This window comes from Carassius gibelio, chromosome A6 (assembly GCF_023724105.1).
Source record: "Carassius gibelio isolate Cgi1373 ecotype wild population from Czech Republic chromosome A6, carGib1.2-hapl.c, whole genome shotgun sequence".
NCBI classification, from domain to species: Eukaryota; Metazoa; Chordata; class Actinopteri; order Cypriniformes; family Cyprinidae; genus Carassius; species Carassius gibelio.
In genome coordinates this window covers 18,565,827-18,586,343 of record NC_068376.1, presented here as the reverse complement: position 1 = coordinate 18,586,343, position 20,517 = coordinate 18,565,827, and the positions used below count along the sequence as shown (strand labels likewise).

At 35.3% G+C, this 20,517-nt stretch overlaps 1 protein-coding gene across 8 annotated transcripts in view; it reads right to left on the bottom strand.

Annotated features, from left to right (window-relative positions):
- Nucleotides 1–20,517, bottom strand: part of LOC128015602 (protein Shroom2) — a 55,778-nt gene that overhangs the window by 15,837 nt on the left and 19,424 nt on the right. For 2 of the 8 annotated variants that reach the window (XM_052599579.1, XM_052599580.1), the window contains exon 1: nucleotides 1,800–2,131. The exons of 4 other annotated variants lie outside the window; for them this stretch is intronic. The gene's annotated coding sequence lies outside the window, so the exon portion shown is untranslated. Of the gene's footprint in view, nucleotides 1–1,799; nucleotides 2,132–6,135; nucleotides 6,297–20,517 lie in introns of those variants that run through there. 2 more of the 8 variants (XM_052599581.1, XM_052599582.1) reach the window with 2 other exon arrangements.

The window sequence follows — 20,517 nt, the reverse complement described above, 5'->3', positions numbered from 1 at the left end:
CACCCAGGCGGAATAGAGGCCAAGGAGGGGGGTCCGGAGGGGAAAGTCCTCCACCAATGTTTTCAGAATAAGGCATGTTCAAAACCAAACAAATCGCTTCTGAAAAGACAACAACCTATTCCAAAGCTCGAAGCAAATCATTCAGTTTGGGTAAAGAGTTAACATTCAAATCTTATTCATAGAATGATCAAATATGAAAAAAAAGTGTTCAAAAGACACCTACATGAAAAATCAGCAAGCTTTTGGAAGGGGAAAAAAAGTAGGGGTGACCCCAAATAGTCGACGATTCGATGCTTCGATTCGAGGAGCCTGATTCGACTACCAATATCACATTCGAATATTTGCAGACTGTTATGATTATGCCATTCTGTCAATATGGTGGAGCTCATGTCTGATTTCACAAAGAACTTGCGGTTTTCTCCCAATAAGTTAATATACAGCCTATTATAATAAAACCGTGAATAAGAATCTGTAAAGAAAGAAGCTTCAAATAAATATATTTTAAAGTGCGTGAATAAATCCAACCACTCCTACAGAATTATGTTTCACTTTCCATAATCCGTGACCGACAGAGGAACATCTTGGCGGCATGGATTTAAAACTTTACCAAGACTCAAACTGACACAGGCAGAGACTGGATTTTTTCGAACAGGTAGGGCACAAGCGATTTCAAAACATTTCAGCTGGTCGATATATATCGTTAATATATTATTTATCTGATATAAAATGTGTTTGGTTCAGTCAAGCGCTTCATTGTAGTACAACAGTGATATATCTTCAGCGCGCAGCTACAGGACAAGCTACAGCGCAGAATATTAATAACTATGACTGGGACTGTCAGACACATACCACATAATGAGAACACCATGATAATAAAACGCTGTGAATTTTTTGAGTTTAGCTGCCGTGTTTCTGCACATTGTTTCGTGAAGAACGCGTCCACAAAATGAGTTAATTCAGAGCCGCGCAGACACGTTCATGTGAATTCGGGCCCTATTTGCAGATAGCCTATAAATCCTAATATTAACGTTATGTTGTGTAAATAACGAAATGTATTCTACATGAAAGTATGAGTTTAATCCCATTGATTAAAAACTTGCTATCAAATGCGTCACTCCACTGGTCATCTTCAGTGCGTGCCTCTCAAAACAGAAATGGAGAACATTAATAACTACTGTCATATAGGCTAACTTTATAATGAGAGCACTAATGTAAAAAATTGTGAATTGTTAGGGTATCGCTGACGTTTAGTGTTAACTATATTTTAATCAAAACATAAAAACATTATTTACCCCGGTCGTATCTGTGAGGCATTTGTTACACATTTTACCTGTGTGTTAACATCAGTAATTATGGCTGGTGAATGTCTGACTTGACTTAATGTATTTTGCCCCGCCCCCAAACATATGATTCGACTATCAGTCGAATATGAGCAAGTTTCTAAAATTCTGCTTCGACTATGAAAATCCTTAGTCGGGGACACCCCTAAAAAAAAAAAACTATTGTATACTTATAAAATGGTTAGGATCTGATGCAGTGTTTGAAAAACATCAAAGGTTGATTTTGGTTTGCCAAGATAAATGCAACAGGTTTCAGGAGGTCAAGTTAACATGCTATCTACTCCTTTACACATGGCCCGAGCTGTCTGAGGGACAAGCTGCACCAAAGCTTAGATTTCACAAACAGTCAAATAAGAGAAGACTAAACAGATGCCAAGATAAAAGCAAAGGAACAACAACAGGAGTGAGACAAAGACGGCAGATGAAAACAGACTACAAAACGTAAACTTCTAAACTCACCAGATGGTCCATCAAGCAAGGAAGTTTACCAAACAGATCCCTAAAAGAGCAGACCTGAGATGCTTTGATGGATGAAATGATACTGAGAGTCCGGGTTTGCTCCAATGGACTCCCCAGGCAGTGCATTCCACATTCACATCAAAGACAGGCCAGGACAAAGGGCCCTCCATAGACGGCCGGTCCCGGACCACAGTGTGAGTCTTTTCAACCATCCACTTCTTCCATATGAAAGACTACAGAAAAAAGTAGCTTTGAGGAGCCCCATATAGAGAGCTGATCATATGGACCTTAGCACATACACTTTCATATCGACTTCCAATGCCTGTGTGAGTGTTGCAGTCAGGGCAGATCTCTACAGGGATTATGGTGATTTTACCCCGGGAAGGAATGGGGGAGGGAATGAGGATAGAGCTGTTGTCATAGCCAGCCTCCTTGAAGCAATCTAGCAACTTCTGTTTTCCTATTGGCTCAGGGATGGTATGCTAATGAGCAGTCGAGAGGGCCAAATGTTCTCACTGAACCCCTCTTGTGCAGCGGTCCTGTTTCTTCTATTACTATGGCAACAGGTTGATTTTTGCAGTCTTAAGTGCACTAGTTTGTGAAGTGGAACGAAACCAGTGAAAAAGATAATAATAGAATTACATTGAAAAAAAAAACGGTTTTATTTTAAAACATGATCAGATGAGGAAAAACATTTATTTTCATAAATTGATCAATCCAACAGTGAAAATTCAGTAGTGGCTCTGGACTACACAACACCAGAGTTTACTATTGAGGCGCCCTACTCACTGACGGCACTTGACATCACCATGACCACTGACCTCAAGCCATAACCCTCCCAACCCCCGAAACAGATCATGTGACCAGTAGATCACTCTAGGTCTGACAAAAGCCATCTGGGTAAAACAAGTTTAGAGATCTCAAATAATCAACCTGTTTGCTTCGTAAACCAGATATCTCAAGAGTGAAGCTCGACTGTGATCGAAGCTTGACCTACAAAGTTTCGTGCTTAATTAAACCTTTTCTTGGCATTAAAAAGTGGTCTGGTGACAGGCAAGAAGATTACAGAATTGTTTTGGCCTATGCCTGATGGGCGGGCTTTTACAAAATCTTTCACAATGATCTATTGTGAACTGACTTCTCATCCATGCATTCCAGACATGAGGCCATTCCCAGGAACTAACGCTCTCATAAACATAGCATTTTTCTTGTGGCCTCAAAAAGGTAAAGCAGGCAAAAATATTTGTAAATTTGTAGAGATTTGTAAAGCTCTTACTTTAGAAAGAAAACCCATTCTTAAACGATCCTGTCAGCTTTTGTTATTCAAAGAGTCGAAAGTAAATGTAAGAAGAGATATTCAGTGAAATGTCCAACAAGATATTATCTGATCCATCTGGCTTTGATCCATCTAATGGAAATCACACTTTGTGCAATGTCATATTGGACAGAAGGGGATACCGCTACAATTTTGGCTGCATTGGAGTCAGTTATTCATCTGGCTGTAGAGTGTCGGCACAAAGCCCTTCTTCAGAACGCATCTCAATTAGCCCGCTAATACAGGGCCAGGAGAGGCCAACCGTGAGGTGCCTGTAATGACAGGCACATTCCTGAGCTGCATATCATACCAGCCAAAAAAACCAATAGCCGTCTAGCCCACTGCTGCGTCTCTCTTATTTGGATATACTGTTCTGTACTAAGATTACTGTACAGTTTAAAGCATTTCTTAAACTTAAACATACTACTATTAGGGCCGAACAATAAATTCTTGGCTTGCTTACTCAGGGTTTCCTGCATGTTGATGTGATTAAGGATGCCCTTGGTCTAACCTCAGCTAAAAGTGTAAGAAGCAAGAAAAGTCAGACTAAGGTGACCAAAGGACTCTAAATTCATTGCTCCATGCCAAGATTTCTTGGAAACAGTAAGTACAGGAGACTAAACGCTTCTGTGCAAAATTTTACATTCCAAGAGACTTAATATGACCTGTGGATCAACATCTGATTATTAGGGCTTCAACAAACGATTATTTAGATATCCGATTAATCTAACGATTACTAGAATGATTAATCGACTAATCATCGATTATTTTGCTGGTTAATGAGTAGACATTTGATTATTCAGCTTTTGCAATTAGTTAAAATATTTAGTTATACATATTCTAACAAATAAAAGATAATCACTTCAGCTTTTGAAAGTCATATGTAATTACAGTTATACAATTAGTTTATACAAAAATATATTTAGCACACAAAATGAAATGGCAGAGAAACTCTCTTATTCACCATTTAATTATTTAATTAACTAAAATATACTTGGTTAAAAGAAACAAAATAAAGGTTAAGTGATGACGTTTTATTTTTTGGATAAACTAATATTCACAACATAATCGCTCTTAAAATACCTCATAGGATTATGATAATCAAAACAGTCCTGAGCTAGAACGCCCCCCCCCCCCACTAATACAAATATTTTATCATTTGCTAGCTGCTTTATAACAGAAAGTCAAGTTGTGAGCTAACTGAAACTGTCATTAACTAAGTTTTTCATGTTTAATAATACTGTAAAGCTGCTTGATTTAAGGCTATTGCATAAAGTACTAAATAAATAAATGTGATGTGACGTGACTTACTGGAGTAATGAACTATAGAGCTTGTGCAAACATCCACATCTCACTGATCGTTGTCAGTTTTTTATGTGTTTATTTTGTTATTGACAGCGGCTTCAGGTTTGGCTGCCTTTGCTCTGAAGCACTGCCACCCAGTGTTGCCAATCCCTTCCCTCAGAAAATCTCTAGAACCACCCTCAAAAAGTTGCTAAATATGAAAATAAAGTAAATACAGGAAAATTAGGTAAGTATATATATATATATATATATATATATATATATATATATATATATATATATATATATATATATATATAAGATGTTCATGCATTGAGTAGATGTAATCAATGAAATTGTTGTGCGCGTCATGGCAGGCATAGCGTACTGGTGTGTTCAATGTGGACACTCATTGGCATGATCGAGAGCAAACATGAGAGGTCACAGGCCTACAGCAGGGTGTGGCCAAGTAAAAAAATAAAGAACCTAAAAAAAAAAAATTGCACCTACAATGAGAAAGTAGCTACATTTGGTGACAAAATCCCCAAATTGGCAACCCTGCTGCCGCCGCTGCTTCGTCTTTTCTTAATTTGCATCAGGAGAACTGAATTAGTCTTGCACTACAGCGCCACACTGGTCAAACCGCGTTATTGCAGGCTTACATTAGTTCATATGACATAAAACGACTACTCGAAAACAAAAATATTTCTCGACAATTTTTTATTGTCGATGTTGTTGATAATGTCGACTAATCATTTTAGCCCTACTGATTACAATAGACTGAGAACAGGGATTACCTTGCAGTGAACTGATAAATTACTGAGATTAAATAAACAGCGTGAATTTAAATTAATACATTCATTCTTCAGAAGAAAATAAACCATTTGACCTAATTTAAAAAAAAAATCAATGAGACATTAACCTGGTTTCTTTCAGAAAACACAAATCACATCACAACCTTTTTTTTTACTCTTTTACAATACATTTTTGAATCTAGTTTATATTTTGATTAGCCCTGATATTTTTACACTTTAATCATCGAACTTAAAAAGTCAGAAAAAGTGGTACTCATGTGAATATTGCTTTCATTATGCATCATAAAATTACTAATGAATTATGAAGTAATTATAAGAATTAAGTAAGTAATTAGTAATTAAGGAATGAGAATACTTTTGAGATGAATTTGATGAATGGTTCAACCCAGAATTGTTTGAGAAAGAATCACAATGAATAAGTGAATTATAGTAAGCAATTTAAATGACACATATTTAGAGTAGAAATTTGTAGCTACTTTGTGTGGAGATTAGGACCAAAACTAGCACTAATAGTGTTAAAACCATTTCTGGTTAGGCAGCCAAATCCCTGAGCACTATCTTTCCCATGTACCTTTCACTTTCACAGGCTGCTGATGTAACAGGTGTCATAGCAACTAAAATAGAAGAACACAGCTTCTCATCACCATAGCAATATAGGAGCTTGTCCGAATTATTGGTTGATTTTGCTTCCTATAAAGCCAACCCACCTTTTGTGAAAATATGACCTGAGATATTGTTTTTTTTTTTTTTTTTTTAAATAAAAAGCACTGAAACAAATCAGTCTGATTTCTCAAGTATTTGTTTCAGCCTTGACTCAAAGTGCAATAAAACAGTAAAATATTGTACATCTAAGTCATGAAATCCATTCACTACAAAACTGAAAATGTATGGCAACCTTTCAACATTTCAAAACTTAACATACCTCAATATCACCTGTACAAAAAGTCTGATCCCACTACAGCATCTGGTTTGATTCAGTCATGATGTGCTTCAAAGACCAGCTCCCATTACTGTGTTTATCCGTGTTTGATTTTTCCTCCTAAACTAAGTACTTGTGAAAACAGCAGCTCTTCCTGATGAAATGTGTCTAACTCACGGGTGTCGACTCACCTCGCCAATGGACCGTTCCACAAACCATTTTAAAAGAGGGTGGATCAAGAATTAGCACCACATGACATTTCTAATTAAAAATCACTTTGGCATTTAGATGGCTCGAATTCAAAAGTTGCAGTGTGAAATTAAGAAAACAAGAAAGCAGTTTAACTGGATCACTGAGGACCTCTTTAAATCATACACGGATGATTTGACTCCACCCCTGCTGTGGTGTTCAAGTTCAAGTCATCCTCCCTCAGTTAATGCTATAGGAGAGATTTACTAGTACTAATTGGATTCTGAAGCTCAGAATGACACAGCTCTTGTCACCAAAGCCACACACCTTTATTACGCTATTGTGCAGAAGCATAGGGATCACATTGCGATCATACATTTTGGCACAGCAATATACGTCCTTGAGGAGCAATTACTTAATGCATCACTTTAACATTTAAAGCTACATCCTTAGTCCTTAAGATGCAGTTTAATAGCTAAATATATATGCAAGTTCTTAATAAACGAGGGAGGAAAAAGGTTAATGTCCTATTTTAAGCAGGTTTTTTTTGGAACAATGCTGCATCCAAAGTCTGTACTTTAGCAAATGGAAGAAAGAAACTCATTCCAGCTGTATCCTGGGAAAATCATTAATTACTGACAGTTGGTCTATTGCAAGAGGGATGTGGATTCTTATCTTCCTTTAACAGAAAGCTTACAGGAAGTGTAACACAAATGTCAACACAGGTCCAAAAATTCAAGGAATGAAAAGAGCTCTTTTTCTTAGCTTTGGTCACCCTAGGTTCATTCCATCTAAAATACCAGTTCACAACATTGTTAACCTGCAAAATATATAAAATAGAATATCTATATAATATATAAAATAACTCTCTCTCTCTCTCTCTCTCTCTCTCTCTCTCTCTCTCTCTCTCTCTCTCTATATATATATATATATATATATATATATATATATATATATATATATATATATATATATATATATATATATATATATATATATATATATATATATATATATATATATATAATGTGTGTGATCCATATTGAAGTAGAACTGACAATATTGTGAAATGGCCTATTATTATAAAATGACAGTTCTAGACTTTTTAGAATAGAATGAATGAATAAAAGCTCAAAAGAGCAGGATAAAAATATATATATATATATATATATATATATATATATATATATATATATTGTAGCATTATAACTTTTGATCAATTTGTGTCTTTGCTGAATAGAAGTATTCTGAAGTATAAACTAATGTTTTTTGAGAAAAAAAAAACACCCCATAAAAATAGCATTGTACACACACAGACTCACTCTGTATTTATTCATTTAAAGGGATATGCTCGTTAAAAACAAATCTTTGAATCTTTGTATTGTCCTTTTTACTTAAGCTAGTGGCACTAAAGATTTTTGATTTCCCCACTACATAAGACATAAAGGACTTATCACACAAAATGTTCAGCTTTTTCCATACAATAGATTCTACTGTCTGACCATTTTGTTAGAGGCACAATCAATAATTGTGTTGTGGCTCTTGGCCACTAGGTGGCAGTAGTCGATCTATGCGAGAAGCTGGCTTGAAGGACTGGCCTCTGAATAATCGGTTCATAACAAAAGGTCTCTTGGGTCAGTAATGTCAATACAGCATTCGAACACATTTCAGTTAGAAAACAGAAAAAAACACCCTCTGTTATTGTCAATAAGCTGTGATGAATTAAAAATGCTCTCCCGAGGTCTTTTTCCAAACAAGGTTTCTGAGAATAGTAAATAAACAAATCAACAAAACTTCACAGAAAACCCAGAGAAGATTTATGAGAATGACCAAATCTGAATCACAGAGATAAACATTCTCTTTGACAGTTTCACCGGGGAATTCAAGGTCATTTCAAGACAAGCCAGTTGGCAGAGGTTCCTAAAACAATAACAGTTTACAAAAAGATTTCTTTGAATCAGTCACAACAGAGAAACTCTGATCGTCACTCCAGACACGCATCTGTCACATGACTGCCTCCTCTCATCTGTATTCCACTGTTTCAAGGACTTTATGTGAAGTCACTGTTTGTTTCTGAACCCAACAACCACAATATTCATGTGGAGCATGCACAAATAATATGATTTAGGACTTTTTTTTTTTTTGACAATTATACTTTTGAGAATTATTGACTCTTTCTTTGAGCAATCTGTAGGTACATCTCTAAATAGAACAATGGTTCTCACCCTTTTTTGGCCCAGTATTGTGAAATATAGGAACAGTCATGAAATCATATATTAAACTATGAAAGAGTATTAAACCGTTCAAAAACTACAGTAAAACCAGCACCCAGATTATTTCAATTTCATCTGATGTTTTCTGTAGCACATCTGTGCTATTGGTTTGTAGGGTTCTTCTAACAGACAGTCCATTTCTGAAACTCTTTTCTAATAATTTATAGTCAAAATGTTATTTTACCCCTTTGAATCTCTTCTTCTTATTCACCAGTACCAGATGTGGCTTTTTCTTTAAAACTCAGCACTTAAGGCTAGCATCCCAGATGAAACTGCTGCTTAGCATATACTTTTCAATGAAGCAGCCAGCTGAGAAGATGTAAGGTATTGCTGTCTAAAACTACACTCTAATGAGTTTGCCCTCTTGTTATTGCGTATCTGCACCATCCACATCCATTTCTGTCAGGGTTAAATCCTGCTTTTGCTTAAAACATCATGTACACTCACAGAATAGACTTAATTTCTTGAAAATTTTTTAAAGCCAAATTCAAACTTTGAAAAACCCAAAATAATTTAGAAACTAGGTGCCTGCTGACCGAAGATAGATCTTGCATTACAATTTCCACACTTTTTAAGTAACAGTACTTACAGAATCAAATAGCTCCTATTTTAGCACCAGACAAGAAAATCTGTAAAAGTGTGGATGAGTTATCTAATCCACAAGCAGCAGACTCCAAATCACATTTTAATCACACTGACCATAATCCCAATATCTATGTAGTTAGATTACCATCTCAGTGGGGCATCCTGGCACACTGGCATTCACAGAAACAATCAACTGACAATATCAAGTGACAATATTTGGTGTTTCATTCACCAACAAGAGTTTAGTTATCATGTTCGTTTAGGTTAGTTAATCTATTTAATCACTGTGGGACATTTATCACTTGTATTACTATGGCAAACTACAATCATTGTATAAAAAATTGGAATGCGTAAAAAACAGTTAAATGTAGTTCATCAGTATTACCCAATATTTTACTGTGTAAATATAATGGTTAAGAAAAAATGCTGAGTCATGCATTAAAAACCAATCCATGCAAAACCAATTACAAATGTTTCTAGTTACCAGTAACTCTGTAGAAAATTCACAGATAGCAATGAATGATTTATTACACAAGCAAAAGTTTACATTCATTCATGGAAACAGTGAAAAGTGAATAGCACTGGGCTGGTCATGTGATCTCAAAATGGCAGCCTCCCATGAACAGACCTGCTTATTCTAAAATAAAACGGCTTTTATTAGACTACTGATTAGGGCTGGGATAAACGATTATTTTTTAAACGATTAATCTAGCGATTATTTTTCCGATGCATCGATTAATCTAACGATTAATTTTTCCAGACCAATTCAATTTCGATTATCTCCCCATTAATTGACTACTAACAATTTATACATGTTGATTTACATATCTGAATGAAAAAAAAACATGAATTCCTTAACATTGCAATATATGTTTATTGCTATTAAAATAAAAGCAACAAAAAACAAAATAAAAGACTGACTAAGAATGCATTACTTTGCACTTGTATAGAGATAACATTCAATAAAACATTGAAGCCTTGAAAACACATAGCTTACTGAAACAAGCTTACTGAACACATAGGGCCTAGCTTACTGAAGAAAAAGAAGACTGTGAGTGCGAGCGCAGCCGGGGCTCTCTCTTGTATGCGGCCTGTCAGGCGCAGCAGTCATTCTATTCTACATCACTCATCGATCAAATAAGGCTTTGACAGCCGCCCAAAAAAAAATCAATGCAGAAAAACCCCTGGATTGGTTATATAACGTTTGACAGAATGTTGATCCGGCCATTGCGTATATTCAGCGCACATAAGGTAAACGTTTTGCAAACGTTTTTTAGAGAAATTAAAACAGATCGACGAATCGATGCGCATATTTTGCGCGTCGATGTCAACGATGACCTCGACGCATTGTCCCAGCCCTACTACTGATATGACAGCACTGTTAAATAAAAAGTAGAGTTGTTCCGATTTTGATACTAGTATCGGAAATATCACCGATACCACAACAAATTCTGGCATCGGCGAGTACATGAACCCATATACCGATCCGATACCATTTTCTTAGTTATGACCGCTAGCTTTGAAGTTGTGCTGTGTTACTACAAGCAACCCCTGTTCAGGGAAGCGAAGAATAAATGAAAACGTGTTAGCAGCACTGATGTAAATATGACTGGATCGCTCATCGCGTTCTAAATTGCCAACAGACAGTGAAGCCGCTTCTATATTATAGATCAGTGGTTAGCAGTATGTCCGCTGTTTAGCAGTATTTCAGACTGGACCAACCAGACAATAAAACGGCGAATAGTGATGACACAAGTACTGGCACTTCACTACCAAGTCGGTGCTGAAAATGTAAAAATATGATGATACCAGCGTCTCTGTAGTACCAGTAGTAAGTATATTCGGTACCCGCATATAATGCAGTCACTTCCGTGTTAGTCTAAGCACAGGGCTCCAGACTGTAGCCAAATATATACTAGTGTCTGTGAATATTAAATTGCAAAATACTATTTAAATATTACTCCTGCAAATTCTACATCTCTGTGGGTGACGGGCGAAGATGCACGGGAGCTCGCTGTTTTGTACTCTCTGCCATGTGTCACTATATGAGGACACGAACGCATAAACCGTCACTTCATGAGAATTTACCATTTAATTTGACAAAACTGTCATATAATAAACACAGACACTCAAAGATCTTCATGGCAACCCATCAAAATAAATGTTCGGTTTAACGTGAGTAAATTGACAATATGTTAAGCTACTGTTGTAGCCTACAGTAGATTTAGCTATGTCTCTATGTAGTAATAATAATTAGTCTCTATTGATAATAAAAATTAGGCCTAGACGGTTGCTTGTTTTTTACTTGTTTTGTTGTAAAGAGATTATCTGATTAATATATAATTTTTTAATATTCCTAGACTCATTTGTTGCAGTTTTTTAAACACTTATATTGTAAAACTAAAATTTATTTGTGTTAGATTTTTGGCTGCATTTGAAGTTCTTTTTCGCTTAAGAAAATAAATAATATTACTGTCAAATTCATGTCAGATAATAAAAATACTGTAATAAATACAGTAGTTCACCATGTATTTGTTAATTTTTTATTAAGGGATAAGTCTGAAGCACACCATAAGATAATTTTAACAATTTACACAGGGCTAGTAGTTTATACAGCTGTATATACAGATACACACCCAGGTATCGGATCAGTACTCGGTATTGGCCGATACCCTGAGCCCAGGTATCGGAATCAGTATCGAGAAGAGAAAAAGGGTATCGGAACAGCTCTAATAAAAATAAAATTATTACGAATTGTTCATTTAAATAAAGCTAATAAAAATTAAAATAAATATGAAATACAAATGTTAAATGTAAAACATAACATCTTAAAATAGATTAAATGAACATTTAAAAATTTTGCCTTGGGAACTAAAATATGTTCATGCAGAAGTACTAAAGTTAATAAAAAAATAAAAAAATAAAGTGATTAAAAAAAACTAAAAACTTATAAAAGAGACAAAAGTAAATATCAAAAATACTAAAACTAAAATGGAAACTGAAGATATAAAAATAGAAGCTAATTTAATATATTAATACATATTAAAATAGTATATACACATTATACTAAAATAACACTGTACGAGTCTTCATCTCATGTGATCCCTTTTAAACACTTTAGTACTGTTCATTTCTTTGTATAAAATATTTTAGTTAGGAAAAAATGTATGACATTGAACGATGTATCCAGGCATACAGATGGCCTTGTTCCACCATAAATGTAATGTTTTCTATTTGTCCAGTGCCTTGGCCATGCCAAACTAAACAATCTATCTCCAGCTCATGCGTATTAGTTTCAAATGAAGTCAGAGTATGCAAAACTGGCACCGCCTACATACTTCCCATTTCCTCATTTCATAGTCAAAGGCTTAATTTGTTTAGGCCTTTTTTCAGACATGCAATCTCTTTCAAAAAGCACACGGTCCAAGCCCCACATCACCATAATGGTAAAGATTGAGCCGGGCTCAGGGTCGTTCTGGGCACCACCCAGTGATCTACCTCTGGCTGACTTGACATTTTTCTTGCATTTATGAAGAATTATGACAATGACACCTGCCATGACAGGTTTTTAAAGCAACATGAGGGTGTGGGTGGAGGGATGTAAAAGTATTTTATTTGTTAAATGTACATATGTATTGTAATACAGTGTGGTTCAAAAGACTTAAGACCACTTTGCAAATCTGGGAATCAAGTATTATTTATTCACTTTAAAATAAGTTTTACATTTAATGAAAGCTTTTCACTCAAACTGACTGTTATGCTGACAACACAAAATAGTGTTTTAATTTAAAAAGTATTTTAGTAAGTGAACCCCATAGTTCAGATTTTTACTTGCACAAAAAAAAAAAAAAAAATTGATACACTACCATTCAAATTTTTAGGGGACAGCAAGATTTTTCTAAATGTTTTTAAAAGAAGTCTCTTATGCTCAAAAAACCTGCATTTACAACCTACAACTTATCTCCACCCAGAGGCCAGAGGGTGCTCTCACATGGAAACCCCAAATACGCCCATCAGAAGAAACCCAGAAAATGTTGCAGCTGAATAAAAAGAAGATTTAACTGCTTTCATCGATTCAACGTGACCAATAAACACATGACTACAACAAATTATTATACTTTTCTTTATTAAAAAAAGTATATAATATGCAATGCCTTTATCACTGCTTAGAATACAATGAAATATGTTGCGTTCCTTATTCTGAGATAGAAGCCACATCATCTAACAGAAGGATTTATTTCAAACACTCGACTAATGTAATGAAGTGAGTTTGGAGTAAAAACATGTTATTAAATGTGGTATTTTCAGTGGTATTTTCAGCTTGTCAGTGAGCCGTTGTTCACTGACAAGCTGCACAAAATATGCGCAAAATATGATCATGGTTTTGCGCAGCTTTATTTACCGCTGATTACAGAACCGGCTTTACTGACAAGATGCACATTAAATAATCGCATGTGATTTATCGTGCAGCCCTAATCAACACAAAGCTTCGTCTGGTACTAAAAATCTGTGTTTTACTGTATTTTGTTTAGTACCTAAATCTGATATGCTGAAAATGTTTGTGGAAACCAATGATACTTTTCAGATTTTTATATATATAAATTGAGAGAGGAAGAGAGAGAGCGAGAGAGAGAGATAGAGAGAAAATTCAAAATAACTTTTTATTTGATTCACGGCTCCCGAATGTTTGAACTGTACAAGAGCATGAAGAATCTGGCTATCTATAATGACAACCATTCAAAGCCATTTTAAATTAGATTTACACCTCTTGTTAAACACATGAGTCTGCACACTGCCCACCCATGGCCCACCTTCTACTGTGGTCCAGCAATGATTTATTATCTGCTCTCTGTTTGCTAATTCTGACTCATCACCCAATGAAATGACCCACTAAAGGCACAGGAAAATACAGAAAAATGTATGCACAATATAATCACAGCTGCAAATAATAAAAATATTTTTGTCCACTTGAGTTTTTAGGTTCTCTTGGTTTAAAAATCCAAACATCACTTCACAAAACATTCCTGCATTCTTTTGTGATTACTCTAATTCAACTGAATAGCCTGTGAGGAGTTGCATGTCTGTTTAACAATGTCAACCACCTTTCCCTGACTGCCTAATCGGACCACATTCATGTCACTTTTGAAGACACGAAACCGTGACTCAATCCTTGGTTTTGATGTCACCATACACAACCCCCATTTTATTTCCCATCTACAATAAACATTACTACAGTAAAAAAAAAATGCACATGCCAAAAAAATTCATTGCCGAGAGAAGAGAAGTGGGTTTAATCTTAGCTTTGAATCAAACAGAGCTTTAAATTCATAACTCTACTACAACTACTGTGAATCGTCAATAGATTTTCAAGTCACCTTAAAGTAGGATCAGAGTCACCTTCTATCACATGGCAAACCTGCTGTAATGACTCTGTCCAATAGATAAACACAGGCAGTTTTTCTCCCTAGATGACATTGTTTGTTTAGCAGTTACGCTGTAATGCGACCAAATGCACTTAGTGTTTTCCAGATAGGCCAAGCTGAGACAAAGGGGACAGTGTTTGGCACACAAAGAAGTGGACTAACCAGCCTGCTCCTCTTCAACTGCAATGAGCCAATATAATCAGGGGTTAAAGCAAAAGCCTGAGCCTGAGGTTTTTTCCAGGTTTGGGTGTTGCGGATTCAGACACAGGGTGATTTGACAAACAAAAAAAGAAAATGATTTTCCTTGAAACTAATTAGTAACGAATATGCCATTGCCATTAGCCCTTGACAGACTCAGACTACATATTATGATGGGATATTTGAAACAGCAATACCAAGAAAGGTTACTCACAACAATATGGTGCAAACACATGTAACATTTAGTATGCTTTTGATATCAAATTTGCTAGTTAGCTTTGTCCTTGACAGAATACAAGATGACCTACAATCTAAAACATGAAATGTCGGAAATTGTTCAAAAGAAAGAATAGTAAATTAAAAACTAGGAAATTAATATAAAATAGGAAAGATACAGACAGTTTAATACAGAAAACTACAGTTCAAATAACAACAAAAACATTCAAATGCGAAAATGCTTCAAGAACTGGTAACTTAAAGAGTTAATAAAATTTTTATATATATTAAAAAATTAATCTCTCAATATTGTCAACCTCTTTACGATATTCAATATATATCTCGATATGTTTGCATTTGCATTTAAATAATTTAAAAAAACATGATTTTCTTTTGCCCATTAAAAAAAATAAATTTAGATTGAACCGCTAATTTAAGCAGTTTTAAAAAATCGAGACCAAGTGATCACTTACTGCTCTTTATTAAATGAAGATCTGTATATGTAACTGATGTAATGCAAAACAAGTACAGAAAGTACATTCTGTCAACTTTTTTATTCATGCAATTCACAATTTAAACGATGCAACTGGGGAAATAACTAAACTGGGATAAGTATTTAATAGATTTTTTTTTACAAATTTTTTAGTTAAGCACAAGTCTGTCAACTTTCTGCAGTTTTGAGAAAAGCTCTGTGGCATGAAACTATATCCCCACTGACACTAAAAACTAGGGCTCCAAAATATTGGGAAAAAAATGACATTGCGATATTTTATTTTTCTGCTATATATATTGCGATATGAAATCTAATCTTATTTTTTCTTACAAACAAAAATGGGGTTAGCACACTTACATTCTCATTTTAAATGATTTAAACATCAACACCATTGTGTCAATTGATTAATATGCACGAGGGAGAGTTGTTTGAAGACAGTGAAAGTGCGGAGAGAGTGCGACGCTCTCACATTCGCGAATCACATTCATCAAGGGCCGGGGAGCAGCTGGCCCGTACAGTTAATGAATAACGGATCAACTACGACAGCCTACATCGCACACCCTACGACACATCGTGCAACTTTACTAAAAACCTTCTTAGATGGGGAGCTAATTGCTGAAGCACACACACACACACACACATATATACATACATCGTGATATCGATGCTTAAACGGCACATCGTGCAGCCCTACTAAAAACCTTCTTAGATGGGGAGCTAATTGCTGAAGCACACACACACACACACACACACACATATATATATATATATATGAGAATACCAAAGATTTTTGCACTCTCTCTGTCTATATTATAAAAACTGGTAAATATAACAGTGAAAGTCCCTAATAGTAGTTCCAAATGGTTGAGTAAGTGCATTTATGCAGCGATCTACAGTCGAGATCTCATGACAGAACACAGACCGGCTAAACAACACTTTAATTAGATTGCTAAACTTCAGCTTGTTAGTGTTTTCAGATCAATCATTGGTGGCGCTTCATCAATGGGGAGTAAGCATTGTTGGCAGACTGCTTAAAATAACCAAACGCCGGGCAGAAAATTGATCTATTCTAACAGCAAAGTTCTAATTCTGGGATTTAAACTCTTGTTATCTGGCAACTGCTCTCATGAAAGCTTGTAGTAGATTCATGTAGATCAGTCCGCATTTACATGTTCCTTTTTTGAATGTTCGGCGCATTCTTTTGAGAAAGTATGCTTGAATTTGAAATATTCAATATTCCCGATATCTTCCAATTTTACATCGTCGAGAAAGAAAATTACGATATTATCACTAATATTTGATACATCGCCCAGCCCTAATTGTTATTATCTTTAAAATTCTGATAAATAAACTAATAAAACAAAAGGGTACAAATAAAATGCAGCACATGCAAAGAATGGCAATTTTAACATTTGAAAGGATACTAGGGCAAAGATATCGCCTTATTCAAACTGATTTTTTTTCATAAATATATGATTGACCTGAGGAATGAAAGCTATGTCATACACATGCAAAATTATGAGCTATCACTCTCTTAGACACTAGGTGTGTGACAATACGCAGATACTTGATTCACTAGAAAAAGACAATGTTTTAATACTTTAAGAAATTTAAGAAAATTTTCAAATGACAAAATATTTGTATTTTAAAATCACAAAAAGTAAAACAATGCAGTTGTATTTTGAAATGTTTTAACTAATCTAGTGCTTAACTAATAATCTGATTATTTTGACAAGTGAGGAAAAACAGGCTTTAATATCTGTCTATATTTATATATAAAGTAACAATGAGGCAATAATAATTGGCCTCAAATAAAAGTATCAAAACCAAGTGCATGGTTTTGTCTAAATTATAAAAAATACCTGCAGAGGGCACCAACGGCCTGGTCATGTATCATGTGATTCAATGATGTTTAAATCCATTAAATTTTTATATTTGGCCACATGCAAGGTCAGTAACTTTTATTTTGAAATTGAGATGTACAATAAATTGCATATTTAGAAATATGTTGATGCATTCTCCTCTGTTGGCATAGGTTTAAATGGTTTACGTTACAAATCAAGTGGGTTTACCTAGATGAACGTTAAGCAACCCAAACTCACCGCATAAGTAGAGTAAGAGTTTTTCCCCCTTCTACACACACAGTCTTTACTGGTAAATTACAGTTAAGAGATCATGTGTGAACAGGACCTTTTCAGTAATCCCGGAAATTCTGGCAATCGTATTGTTCTTATGGAGATGACTTGATTACTATAAACGGTTTACAAAGCTCCGCTGCTTTTTAAAATATATTTTCTACGTAAATATGAAGCTAGATGGAAATCTCTGACCATTGCGCCTCGCAGCTTTTTCAATGCGTCACGCTTGAAACCCAGGCTTCTTTTCCAATAATCAACTAATGTGCATCTCATGTTTATAAAAGAAAAAACTTATGATTGGCTAGTAACGTTAGTTTGGTTAAGAATGAAAGCTGTGTGGCTCTCATACATTGGCAGGTGAACTCATGAACTCGACCGTGATATCAACAAATGTTTTTAAATGTAGGACAACGTTTTTTTCACGCAACCAAACACCACACGGCGGAGATCCGGCATGGTACCGGAGATCTTTAAGCCCTGTGTAATGCTTCTTTAACAGAAGAATACTGTGCCTTTCATAATGCAAATTTTTCTATATAGACAAGATAAAATCAAACCTGAAACTAACTCATTAATTTCTCACCAAAAGTAAGTGTTTCTGTAAACATATGCTTACATTGCTTTTAATGTGAAATCTCACATCGTGTTTGAAGTTAGAAAAGAGCAGAAGTCCTGAGAAAACTGATAACAATCAGACGCATGAATCAGGACCAAATCACTTCATTTGCATCACAGAGTCAACACGTGCTCTTTACCAGCAGTGTCCACTGGCTGAGAACATCACTTCCAACCCGCATGCAAATCAACTACATCAAATAGAAATTTCATAGAAGGTTATTAGTGAAAACAATGTCTGCTCACTTTAACGTTTTTGACCACGTCAGTAGAAACAGGAAGGATGGCTGGGTACAGAATAGGGCTGCCCCCAATAGTCGACGAGAAGAGGCTTGGTCGATCCAAATTTTTATGAGCTGCTTAGTTGCAGAGAAAAAAAAATATCCACAGGAAATTGTGTGGTCACACAGTCCGTGATGGATAGATCTTTGACGGCTAGTCTTCTCTGTTTTTCTAGAAGAAATGGAAAACTATTTGAATGTAATCTCAGTATCTACTAATAAGAAAGCTATAAGGACTGTTAGAATTTGCTCTGCCTTTGATCATGTGTAATTTTGTTTAGATTTTGGCCCTCTTTACTTTATTTCTATTTTATTCTTTAGTGTTTTTTTTTGCGGTTGATATTATGTGATGTATGTTTATACTTTTGAATGTTTTTGTTCTCTGCATTAATAGAAAAAAAAAGGAAAAAAAATATTGCGGTGATTTGAATGCAACCTCATGCCTTTCATAATACGTCATAATATTTGACCTTCGATCGTCTCAGTTTGTAAAGAGGAGCTCTCAGGAGAGACACGGGGTGGCATTGTCTTCCTCCTCTGCTTGTCCTTCAAGGCAGCTTGAAGTAAGCTTGTGTTACTGAAGTAACCAATAACATTGATACAAGTTTTTCATCTTACAGTGTGGTACAGTTTGTTGCGGGTAATTATTGTCATTCAGTAACACAAGCTTACTTCAAGCTGCCTTGAAGGACATGAGCTCATCTTTACAGACTGAGACGATCGAATGTCAAATATTATTTACATATTTAGTAATACAAATCACCGCGAGAGCTTTCCAATATGCGCGCCACTCTCTGGCACCACTGAGTGGCGTCTTTACTTCCCAATCAGAGAGCACCTGTCCATCAAAAGCTCACTATCCATTCAGAATCCACGATCAGCGAAAAACTAATCTTTGAAAAACATTAACAAAGAATGGAGCATATTTGAAGAGCCTGTTACATTTGTGCAACTGTGTTAATTTTTTTCATTTCCATTGTGTTTTTCTTCTTTTGTAATGGCATATTTTTGATAGTTTCTGAAAAAAAGTTTCGTTCATTTTTATTTAAGCAAATGTAATTCCATACTCAAACAATATTGAAGTTAGCTTCTAACGTTAACAGGAAGGCTAGTAGTTTATGCATGCTAGCTTTAATTAAAAAAACCTTCTCTGCTACTCAAGAATGCAAACTCACCATTATTGCGGGAACGAAGGATCGGGTCCTTCAGGGTCTTCACCTGGCCCATCATGATGGAAAATGCATTCCTCGTGTTGTTGAGTGGTGGTGGCTCACTTTGAAATTTCAATTTTAAAGAAAGCACTTTGATTTATGGGTCAAATTGTAGCACGTCCTCAATAGCTTGAGTTTCCTCCACCAACATTTTAGTGGTTTCCACTAGGGATGGGAAAAGATCTGGGCAGTTTTTCCGGAACTTCGTGCCAAGTTAAAGTGTTGTCGAGCTGTTTTAATAAATGTTTTAGATGTATTATAGTGCCTGAACTCGTATGACTTTGAATGGTGACCGCAAAAATTTTGTTTACTGCAGCCTACGGGCTGGGATAAACTATTATTTTTTAAACGATTAATCTAGCGATTATTTTTTCGATGCATCGATTAATCTAACGATTATTTTTTTCAGACCGATTCGATTTCGATTATCTCCCCATTAATTGACTACTAACAATTTATACATGTTTGATTTACATATCTGAATGAAAAAAAACATGAATTCCTTAACGTTGCAATATGTTTATTGCTCTAAAAATTACAAAATAAAAGACTGACTAAGAATGCATTACTTTGCACTTGTATAGAGAAAGCATTCAATAAAACCTTGAAGCCTTGAAAACACATAGCTTACTGAAACAAGCTTACTGAACACATAGGGCCTAGCTTACTGAAAAAAAGATTTTCTTTCAGATGAAAATAACAACAACTTGATGTCTAGCATTCAATAAAAAAGTTCACCCAAAATACTTGTTTAGAGCAATTG